Raw genomic sequence first — 12,115 nt, forward strand, 5'->3', positions numbered from 1 at the left:
ACATAACCCAGCTACTAGCCCTTTGGGCTGGCTTTACCCAATGGCGCCTTGGCCCATAACCTAAGACGTTAAATGTAACCAATTGTCAAGTAGCTCTCCGCTAAGTAACACCACCTCCATTCTGAGGAGCAGCTCCGCTGACCAATGAACTGCCCTCCAGGTGCAATGAGCGCGCGGGACGAGTGGAGTAGCTGCTGAGCTGCCCAATGAACAGGCTGCTTTCCGTGGCTAAGGGCGTGGCAGAAGCGGTCGTCAGGGGCGTGGCAGCGGTTGCTTGGGCGGGGCCGGTAGCGGCGGGAGCTGCACTGACCAGGGTTCCGGCTGTATATCCATGAGCGCCGCCGGCAGCCGCGGAGCTGCAAGAACAGGACTTAGGGCGAGCTGGGCAGCTGTAGTCAACCACACAAAGGTAAAGCCAAAGCCGAGCGAGCTCCGCGGGGTTGGGATCACGCCTTGAATCCGTCGGGCCAGGTCCGCGAGTCTCGAGGTCCCCAGCATGATTCGGCGCATCGCTCCGCAGCCTGCGCGTCCCGCATCCTCGGGGATGCTCGGTGGCCTGTCACCTGGTCCCGCAGGGGTCCTGAGGGCTGGCTTTCCCAGTGGTTTGGAAAGCCCAGATCGCGGGTGGATACGTCTTCCCGAAGGCCCTTTGTCCCCAGCTGCCGGAGGAACTGAGGTTGTGGACAACCCCGACGCGGCCTCTCTAGCTGCCACCCCACCCCCCACCATCCGCGGGTACTCTTGGGCTTCCGGGGTCCGGGGAGGGATTGCTAGTCCAGGCTTGGTGAAGAAGTCCGAGGGCCGCACCTAGAAGAAGTGGGCTGCCGGGCCTTACTACAGTCGCGGAAACCCGAGGGGCCTCTGCGTTTAGAGGCTCCAGGGTCGCACGCAGGACCGATAGGTTAAAGTTCTAGGCAGGCAGCTTTTGACCAATTTGGAAGCGCGCTTACTGAGCTCTGCTTTGTGCAGGGGATTGTACTAGGGGCGCTTCGTGGGCTTTCCCCACGAGAGCTGTCCACTAGTGCAGGAGGCTGTCTGCAAGGCGAGGCAGCCGGCGCCTCGACCTTGGAAGTGTCCAGGCAGAAACCAGATGATAGCCACCTGTCAGGGATGCTTAGAAGGACTCCCAAGAGAGAACTGCATAACCCATCTGTAAGGCCATTCTATACCCACAGATGCACTTTGGGTAGACTTTAATACCTAGCTTGAGAAGGATACTCCTAGGGGGGTCCATAAGGTTCAGAGTGAATGTTGAGTTCATCTTTATGAATTTTGAGGTTTCGGCTCTTGGGAATGGGTGTTAGCAAAGAGAGTAAGATTATACATACCAAAAAATAGAGGTTTATTTTGCCACTGTGAAACTCTAATTCGAACTACCAAGGACCACCTCTCTCAGTCTTCCTAATTCCACTATTTTGGTTACCTGCATTCCAGTAACCAAATCCAAAGGCAGGTTCCAACAACAGCCTTGGGAGAGGGAGCTGAAGAGATTGCAGGTTTGGCAGAGTCCACATTGATCTGTGCCCAGAGCTTTTCCAAGGCCATTTCATTACAACTACATTAAGTAGATCCCAAAGAGAAACCATCTATTCCCCTTCACTACCCTCTGTCATTTGCCTGAATAGAGAGGACATGATACTCTTCTAAAGGTCAGGACATAGAGAAAGAATCTTTTTTTTTTTTTTTTTGAGACAGAGCCTTAAGCTGTCCCCCTGGGTAGAGTGCCATGCCATGGCAACACAGCTCACAGTAACCTCCAACTCCTGGGCTCAAGAGTGTCTCCTGCCTCTGCCTCCCAACGCCCGGCTATTTTTTGGTTGCAGCCATCATTGCTGTTTGGCGGCCAGGCTGGACTCGAACCTGCCACCTTAGGTGTATGTGGCTGGCGCCTTAGCCACTTGAGCCACAGACGCCGAGCCCAGAGAAAAGAATCTTACCACAACTTGCTGCCCATTTTAGGATGAATTAACCTTTGAATGGCTGCTCAGAAAACATATCAGTATGTTTAGGTGGGCATGGCCTTCTGACATTTTATAACTGAAGAAAATCTTAAATAAAGCTCATGCACAGATGAGCAAACTGAGACCTGAGATGGTCATGGGGCTGGCTGGTTATTACAGAGCCATGACCAAGGATAGATCTCTTGACCTAGCCAGTGCATAATATTTTACCTCCAGATTAGTTCTTTCTCTGGTGTTTAAGTCTTAGGGGAGCCCTCTTACGATCTTGGTCAAGTTACTTAACCTCTCTGTGCCTCTGTTTCCTTATCTATGAAACAGGAATGATATGATACATAGGTTAGAAGGTGGTTTTGAGGAGTGCATGAATGAGTTCCTGTACCTTCATTTAGAAGCATTTAGAACAATGTCTGGCACATGGTAGCCCTATAGATTTGCTAAATATATCTTTTGCCTTTTTACATAGTTTTACTTCTCATCCACCACTTAATATTTTCTATCAGGCACTAATTTTCCCTTGCCCCTCCCCCCCAATCATTACATATATTCCAGGTTTTCTTTTAGCACCAAAGTCTGCAGGGATTTCCGAGTCATATTGCATTTTATGTCTTATTTATTTTTCTATCTTTCATTGATTCAGGTAATTCAGTTATCTCTGTTAGTTCCCCCCTTGTAGTACACTCTTTTTAGACTCCAGACCTTTTTTATTCTGTCTAAAAAGGGAGGGGGAATCCCTCAAAGAGGTAAACAAAGTCCCTGATGATACCAGTATCTATGGGGTCCTGCTAAATATGTGTTCCCTCTGTTCAGCTCTTCTCCACAGTGGTCAGTGTGATGGAACCTGGTTCTAAATGGAGGAACATTTTTAGATTAAGATTTCATGAGCTACTGTATTAAGTGCTTTTCGGAAGTTCAGGGATCATGTGTCAAATGCATTTAAGCAAATTACTTAGTCATTGGAGTAGGGGAGCACCAGCTGCCCCTGAAGAATCAAAAACAAAAGTGAGTGACTGATCCTTGCTGGTAATCTAGCTTATTCACTGGTTTATGTGTATTTTTTTCTTGTTCTTTTTCAGAGCTTGAAATAAACCAGTGGAATAGTCTTTTTCTTCTCATTTTAGTCAGGATGGTTCCCTTTCTTCCCTTTTTACTTTCACCTTCATTTCCTTTATCACCTTTACAGTGATAAACAGTCACTCTCAGTTTGCCAGCCAATTTCCTTCTGATGGAAAGAATGCCTGTTGCTGGGCACGGTGGCTTATACCTGTAATCCTAGCACTGTGGGAGGCTAAGGAGGGAGAATTGCTTGAGCTCAGGAGTTCGAAACTTGACTGAGCGAGAGTGAGACCCCAACTTGTAAAAAAAATGGAAAAACCCAACTGGGCACCTGTAATCCCATCAGCTTCCAGAGGCTGAGGCAGTGGGATGCCCACAAGCCAAGTCTGAGGTTATAGCGAGCTATGACGTCGTTGCAGTCTGCTCAGGGCATAGGGTGGGACTCTGTCTCAACAACAGCAGCAACAACAAAATGCCTGTCCCTTTAGTTTTCGCAGGATCCAGTCACCTCTGGTTTTCCCTTCTCTGTTTTTACCTGTTTTCTAGATTGAATTAAAGCTTATCACTGTTCATTGACTGGTATCTTTCGATTCATTTTCTTAAGAGTTGATTCTGAGTTTTGCTTTTTTGTTTAGGCTATTCTAGAGACCAGCCATTTGAGATTCATAGTTTTAGTTTCTTTGCTTATATATTAATAAGGGCCCCTTTCTCTCTATCTTGCTGTCTTTTCTCATAATATTTCAGTAGAAGGGTTTTGCGTTCATTGTTATTTCTTGCTTTGTCCACTTAAACCTTCTTCCATGATCTCTGGCAGGACCCTCAAAAAGTATGGTGGTTCCTACTTTCCTTGCCCAGAGCATAAAATAATTTCTTTAGTCCTGTAGAAGACAGAAACAGAGTCTGTCTTATTTTTTGCCTAAAATCTGGCTCTTTAAAAGCCCTGGCAGAGAGACACCACCAACATAAAGGAATTCCACGTGGTAAAATTTCTGCCATGACGTATTGCTTACAATGTTCAGATTTTTATTGCATGGTGGGTTTTGTGTACTCCTTGATCAGTTTAAGAGTACAGATGACATGAAGCATGAGGTACCTAAGCCTTCCTATTTCATTTTGGGCCAACTATCCCCAGGAACAGAGCAATGAAAGTGCAGGGTGCCTCTTGATGTGGTCTGGTGGTAGATTTTACAGCAGCTTTTCATGGGACAGCTTTTTTGTCCAGAGCATGATTAGGATGTTTTTAACCTCTGTGCTGCTGTTTCCACGTTGATATCACAGAGGTGATGACATTATCCCCCTTAAGGATTACTTTCAGATCTGTAGATTTATTTTTGCTGTCTTGGTTCCAAAGCAGCACATTTTTGAATTAAACACCTTGTGTTTATAAAATGGCTGGTGTAGACAGATGAAGCCCACTACTGTTACCCATGAAGCCTATGCACCGGGCCAGTTGGGTGAAGGACATGTTACATGCTGAACCATTCTCTGATGTTTTGTAATAGCTAAGTAGCAGACAAAGAGCTTATTAGAGAATTGGAAAATTGATACTCTGGGGTTTGCCTGGTTTCTGATTTTCTTTTGTTATCTGTGAGTGGAAGTTCATTACAAATTGAGCATCTGGTGTGTGCCAGGAACACAGTTGACCAGATTAACAAGTGTGTTTGGTTTGTTGCATGAAGAATTTTTTTTTTTTTTTTTTGCAGTTTTTGGATGGCACTAGGTTTGAACCTGCCACCGTCAGTATATGAAGCTGGTGTCCTATTCCTTGAGCCACAGGCACTGCCCATGAAAACCGTTTTTGTCTTTAAATTGTTTTTGTTTAAACTTCACTAAAATTTTAATGTTTCTAATTCAAATTTTATTTTTTAAAAATAGGTAATACAGGCTCGGCGCCTGTGGCTAAAGTGGCTAAGGCACCAGCCACATACACCTAAGGTGGCAGGTTCGAATCCAGCCTGAACCCGCCAAACAACAATGATGGCTGCAACCAAAAAATAGCAAAAAAAAATAGCCAGGCGTTGTGGCAGGTGCCTGTGGTCCCAGCTACTTGGGAGGCAGAGGCAGGAGACTCGCTTGAGCCCAGGAGTTGGAGGTTGCTGTGAGCTGTGATGCCACAGCACTCTACCCAGGGGGACAGCTTGAGGCTCTGTCTCAAAAAAAAAAAATAGGTAATACATTTGCATAATAAAAATATTTGAAAGGCCTACAAAGTTAGCTAGTAAATACAACTCTGTCCACCTGACCACTGCCATCTAGTTCTGATTCATCAGAGACAACCCATGTTACTGATTTTGTCATCCTCCACGGGTGATCCATGTACTTCCAAAGTGTTTTATACATTTATAAGCGAATTCATTATGAATATTCTGCACACCCCCCTTTTTATGCAAATGGTAGCGCAGTACTTGCATGCTATTTGGAACCTTGCCTTTTTTCACTTATTACTTCTTGGCAGCATGAAAAGAGCTTCCTCGTCATGCATTATGAAGGCCGTCTATTTTAGATATCTGTTTTCTGCTTCTAAGGATGCTAGAACAAGTCTTATTTAGGCAGCAGCTTTGCATGGAGATCTGAAAGCATTTTGTGGATATTTGGGGCAAATATTTTTCTTCTCTCTGGCCTGTAGCTCTAAGCCTGAGGATAGGCCAAGTGAGGTAGAGAGCTTCTAAAGGTCACCCTGTGAAGGGAGAGCTGGGGCTTTGGAGAATGAGGAATGTGATAGGACCTTGAGCCTTTTGCCGTGCTTTCTGGACAGAATGTACTGGAATTGCCAAGAGAAGTTCGCTGTTTTATCTGTAGTCTCCAGAGAAGCCTCCTGGCCTCTCTACTTTGCATTTCCAGTATCTCTATTGCATCTCAGCCTATCTCTTGCACCCCAGCACTGCTGTTTGTCTTTGCCTTTGGGCATCAGAGAGGACACCTCCCTTTGTCACAACACTTTCTGTTTGGGTAGCTTTGTTAATTGTCCCACCCCTTCTTTTCTCTTACCCCAGGAAAAACCAGCTCTTGCACCTGCTCTTTTGTAAAGCGGCTCTCCCAAACCCATGCATAATTTTTGTTGCTCTCTTTGGAATTATTTCCTAAAATCTCTAATTCACTTTACTACCTCCCCAGGGCATGACCCAGCCTTGTTAACAAAAAAGATTTTCACTGATGCTGACTTAAGAAGACCGTTTTCAAGGCTCTTCCTATTTGAATTTTCTATGGCTATCCTTGTGTTTTAAATAACCATACTAATTTAAACATGGTCTTATAATCTTCTGTGGCTCCCAGATCTTGCCTCTTGTGGGTTTTTTTTTTTTTTTTTTTGTCTCTTTACTTTGTACATGCCAAGGACCTTTATCTTGCTTTTATTTACCTCTGAGTCTGATTTAGAGTCACCTTGAAATTGAATCTTTTTTTTTTTGAGACAGAGCCTCAAGCTGTCCCCCTGGGTAGAGTGCCGTGGCATTACAGCTCACAGCAACCTCCAACTCCTGGGCTCAAGCGAGTCTCCTGCCTCCGCCTCCCAAGTAGCTGGGACCACAGGCGCCCGCCACAACGCCCGGCTATTTTTTGGTTGCAGCCGTCATTGTTGTTTGGCGGGTCCGGGCTGGGGATTCGAACCCGCCACCTTAGGTGTATGTGGCTGGCGCCTTAGCCGGTTGAGCTATAGGTGCCGGGCCTTGAAATTGAATCTTTAAGATATTAGTCTGCTAGTCTAATCTGGAGTCATAACTTTCTGATCTTTGCTCATTGCTGGGTGTCCACATTATTAGTCAGTTGTACCATAGACACTGTGTTATGTAATATGAGGGAGGTGGTGTCATAAATTGCACTTTTTCTAGTTTCTCTTGGATGAAAGAGATAGAAACTTTGAAAAATCCCTCCCCCCCATTTGTGCACAATCATTGTAGGTGTTTATTGTTGTGCTATTAGTCATGTCAGTGAGGGCAGTAAAAAACAAAAATCAGGAAGTCCAACATAGGATTGCCAAATTTTAGTTTTTTCAAATAAGGAAATAAAAAAGCGCTGTCATTTCTCTCATCATCATCATTTCATGTAAGAAGAAATAGTCTACCCCCAAAATTACTGGAAGATCAGTGTTTCAGAATAAAAAACCCTTCTGAACAGGTCATACATGGCTTAATAACAAGGTTGAGTTAGTGACCCTTGTGACCATTGAATGATGGCATATGGGAAGGCCTACAGGAGAGGATTCTATTCAAGGAGTGGTTCCACTTTCTCAGTTTCCTTGAACAGCCCTGGCTACTTTTTTGCTGGGAAACCAGGGCATTCACTTAGTCTAACTACCCCAGCAGTGGCAGTGGTATCATTTGCTGGGGTTTTGTGCCAGTTTTTTAGGTAGCACAAACCATATTATGTTGATATGCAATTACAGCATTTTTCCTTTTCTCTCTCTCTCTTTCTTTTTCCTTCTTTCTCTCTCTCTTTTTTTTTTTTTTTTTCTGACCTAGGGTCTCTCTCTGTTGCCTGGGAGAGTACGGTGGCATTATCATAGCTCACTGCAATCTCAAACTCATAGACTTAAGCTATATCTTCCTGCCACAGCTTCCCAAGTAGCTGGGACTGCAGGTGTGTGCCACCCTGCCCAGCTAAGGTTTTTTTTTTTTTCTGAGGCAGAGTCTTACTATGTTGCCCTTGGTAGAGTGCCACAAAATTACAACTCACAGCAACCTTAAACTCCTGGGCTTAAACAATTCTCTTGCCTCAGCCTCTTGAGTAGCTGGGACTACAGGGACCAGCCACAGTGCCCAACTATTTTTTGTTGCAGTTGTTCATTGCCAGCCTCAGCATATGTGGCTGGCGCCATAACCACTGTGCTATGAGTGCCAAGCCCAGCTAAGTTTTTTTTAAATTATTTGTGGAGACTGAATCTCACTGTTGCCCAGGCTGCTCTTGAATGGCCTCAAATGATCCTCCTACCTCAGCCTCCCAAAGTTCTAGAATTTCAGGTTTGAGCCACAGCATACAACCTGTAGCAGATATTGGCAATTATTCTTTAACTCTTGGTGGGAGGTGGTCTGGATGTGTTCATGTCTAAAGGAATGTGTTGTAGTTCTTTAAGGACTGAGGAGTAGGAGGCGGACGTACTGATGCAGGACCTCAGCAACTTGCTAGAATTAAGTAAGGCCCTTTGGGATATTTAGACATCAGTCCTTTTGAAGCATTTGCCTAAGCTTATTAAATTCATTAAATTATGTCAGGTGATGGCTCAGATTGTTTCTAAGATATAATGTGACTTCTCATCCGAGTCCCCAGGCACTTTTTGCCCTTCTCCTGTGCACCATCGTATTCACTTTGTATAATGATTTCCTAGTCCAGGATCATGGATATGTTTGTAAGGTTCCTTGAGTTCTCATTAGATTAAGAACACTTAGACTTTTTGGTTTCATATTAAAGAAAATTGGAAATATTTAAAGGGCAGACGTGGAGGCTAAGGTGAGAGGATCTCCTGAGGCCAGGAGGTCCAGGGCAGCACAAGTAACTCAGCAAGACCCTGTGTCTACCAAAAAAAAAATTGCCTTGACGTGGTGGTACCTGCCTATATTCCCAGCTACTTGGGAGGCTGAGTCAGAGGATCACTGGAGCCTAGAGTTTGAAGTTTCAGTGAGCTGATTGTGCTGCTATATACTAGCCTGGGTGAAAGAACAAGACCCTGCCCTCCACCCCTACCCCCCCAAAAAAAAGCCTGTTCTGGAGTGTTGGGATATCTAATTATGATATCAAGGTCTACCCACACAACCACCATCTTGCCCCCCTCCTTATTTATGTGTGAATTTCTGATGAGTTGGAGCCAGATAAACCTCACTATAGAGAAAAATACAGACACAGACCTAGTCAGAAAAGACATGACAGCATCAGATGACGTCAAATGCCTTGAAGTTGTCAGCAGATATTTCGGGTCTAAAAAATGATATCAGACTCCTTACATGAATGTAGTTCATCTAAATTTTACTATTTGAGTAATTTTGTGTTTATTTGTAAATTTGTTTTGGTTTTCATAAGTATAAAAGTGCTAAAGGGAGTTTATGCTGTTTTATGTTTGTATATTCAAAAGAATATTATAAGGCTGGGTGCAGTGGCTCATGCCTGTAATCTTAGCACTCTGGGAGGCCGAAGCAGGCAGATGGCCTGAGCTCACAGGTTGGAGACCAGCCTGAGCCAGAGCAAGACCTCGTCTCTAAAACTAGCTGGGCATTGTAGTGGGTACCTGTAGTCCCAGCTACTCGGGAGGCTGAGGCAAGAGAATTGCTTAAGCCTGGAGCACGGCCATTTGGAATTCTGTGCCTTAAGCTCCCAGCTGGTAAATAAAGCCCTTCTCCTATTAAAAAAAAAAAAAAAAGAATTGCTTAAGCCTAAGAGTTTGAGGTTGCTGTGAGCTATGATGCCACAGTACTCTACTGAGGGTGACAAAATTAGACTCTGTCTGAAAAAAAAGGAAAGAATATTATAATACATAATAATTAGATAAAAGTAATTCAGTATAAATTTGAGAATTGAATACAAAATTATTTAATCAGGGGGATCTGGCAGGACTAGTTTTTCCCCTCAGAGGGGAGCCATTTGTGTTGAAAGACCCCAGTGAAAGAATCTAAGCTGTGTGAGGCTGAGCTTTCTAGTCATACTTGTGTCATTCATGGCTCTTTTTGATGTATTGAACATTTTAGAAATATTAATTTCTAAATTAATATTGAGAACTCAACTCTTCAAGTTGAGTTGAAGAGTTAGTTGCCCTCACTGGTTTTCTGCCTTGAAATCCTGTTTGTTCAGACCTTGGAAGTGGTAGGTGATTTGGAGAACTTGGGAAACACTCCCAAGGAGAGCAACAAAAATTGTGGATAGTTTTGGCAAAGATACTTTATAAAGGAGCAGGTGTGCATCATCACACTTGTTTTTATGTGCAACCAACACTTAGTGTCTATACTAATGAAAGGGAGTCCTCTGATTCTTATTTTTGGAGTAATAAAATTTTCTTATTGATAGTTGTGTGATTTAAAAACTTGCCAGAATTACAGCTAACAGCAGCTAACAGCAGCCTGAACCTTAATAGCCACAGGTGACTCACCTGCCCAAGGGCCATGGAGGCTTTAGTGCAGCTAAAAGATGGCTGTAAGCTCAGACCTCAGTGACTACCCAGACCATTTTGTCCTATTGCTGAATAAATTGCCCACTCATTTATTAGCTTTTCATTATGAAATTTTAAGATCTACAGAAGTGGTGAGACTCATATAGCGAGCCCCCATGCTATACATACCCATCACCAGCTTTACAGTCTGCAACTCATGACCCTCATGTGTCCTCTGTTCAGCTAGCCGCTTCCCCTGCCCATGTTAATGTCAAAGTGGCAGCCAGACATTATATAGTTGCATCTATAAATATTTCTGTGATATCTCTTAAAGATCCCTGAAGCATCCATTATTACTCTTTGAAAATTTAAAAAACCATTATTTAATATTATCAAATATGCAGTCATTGTTCAAATTTCTAATTGTTTAAAAACATCATAAATATTTTTCCTCTTAAGTTTAATTCTGAATCAGGATTCAAACAAGGATCACACATTGTAATTGGTCACTCTACTATTTATGTCATTTTTATACTCCAAGTCCCCTTCCTTTTCTTCTCTTCTTTTCCCTGTAAATTGTTGGAGAAACTAGGTAGTTTGTCCAGTGGAGATATTTATTAATATTTACTTTTGAACAGATAACACATTCATGTAGTATAACAATCAGAAGGTACAACGTGATAAAGTGTGAAAAACTTCCCTCTCAAAAAGCAATGAGTGCTACTAGTATCTTGTGTATTTTTTCAACGATATTTTATGCATATCCCAGCAAATGTTTTGTGCATCTTTATCCTTCTTCTCCTTTACTGTTAGTCTATTATGCATGTAGTTCTGCTCCTTGCTTAATTTGCTTAACATGGAATGATGCATTTCAGCAAGTTTCGCCATGTATAGTTTGGCTTCTTATTAACTTTTCTCATGTATCCAATTAAGCCATTGCTGCTTCCTCAAAACTAAGGGAAACACAATATTCCTAGGATTGTGTGATTGTCCTGGAGTCTGCAGAGCTGGGAAATGTTCATTTTTTCATTTGTTCAGAAAGCATTTACTGAGCCCTTTCTCTGCTGGATGCTGTGCCAGGCCACTGCCCTAAGCATCTTCCCTGGGGCCTGGACACCCTGTGCCCCATTGTCAGCCTCAAGGAGGCTTTCTGCAAGTGCTTGCTGAGTTTCCAGCCCCCTACAGCTTCCTGTACAGCCTTAATTGTATTCACATTGTAGACTTTAGCTTCTGTGCTTCCCTCCTTTGTTCTGATAGCGTAAATAAAGTGCTCATTCATTCTTGTCAGTGACATTGACAAAGGTACCCTTCTAAATTGTGGGATGGTGGAAAATGCCAAGTAGATTATAGCCCCGGATATTTTTCCCAATTCAGAAAACATAATCCCTTTCCTTCAGCCCATCGTTAATACCATCCATCAGTCTATTGACTGAATCTACATAGAATGTTGGATATTGCAAGAGAAATCATGACTTTGCCACCAGTGAGCTTGTAAGAGGAATGCAAATTTCTTAAGTCTTCTTTTGGATGGGAAGAGGAATTACAGAGCATCTGTCAATGGGGCCAAAGTGGATCGGGATCCCTCCAGCTCTGTGAGAGGCCTCTCAGGTGTGTGCCTTGTTTCTCTGTATTCCTAGAGCCTTACCCAGGGCTGGCATAAAGAGGGCCCCCCGACCTCAGTCCCTTGCTTGTATGAATAATAACTCAGAGAGCTGTTGTGAGTATTGAATGAAGTAATGTCTGAAGACATACTTTGTAAGTAGTAAATTATGTACTTGGTCTCCACTGTCAACACAAATGCATTTTTTGGCGTGTTTGAGGAGTAAATGAAGTAATATATTAAAAGCACAAACTGGCTCAGCGCCTGTGGCTCAAGTGGCTAAGGCGCCAGCCACGTACACCCAAGGTGGCGGGTTCAAATCCAGCCCAGGCCCGCCAAACAACAATGACGGCTGCAACCAAAAAATAGCCGGGTGTTGTGGCGGGTGCCTGTGGTCCCAGCTACTTGGGAGGCAGAGGCAGGAGACTCGCT

At 43.7% G+C, this 12,115-nt stretch overlaps 1 protein-coding gene across 1 annotated transcript in view; it reads left to right on the top strand.

Annotated features, from left to right (window-relative positions):
- The first annotated feature begins 224 nt into the window (after positions 1 to 224).
- ABHD2 (abhydrolase domain containing 2) overlaps positions 225 to 12,115 on the top strand; it is an 83,134-nt gene continuing 71,243 nt past the window's right edge. The window contains exon 1 of the mRNA XM_003788664.3: positions 225 to 409. The gene's annotated coding sequence lies outside the window, so the exon portion shown is untranslated. The remainder of the gene's footprint in view (positions 410 to 12,115) is intronic.

Source organism: Otolemur garnettii, unplaced genomic scaffold (genome assembly GCF_000181295.1).
Source record: "Otolemur garnettii isolate 467f Iridium unplaced genomic scaffold, OtoGar3 scaffold00029, whole genome shotgun sequence".
NCBI classification, from domain to species: Eukaryota; Metazoa; Chordata; class Mammalia; order Primates; family Galagidae; genus Otolemur; species Otolemur garnettii.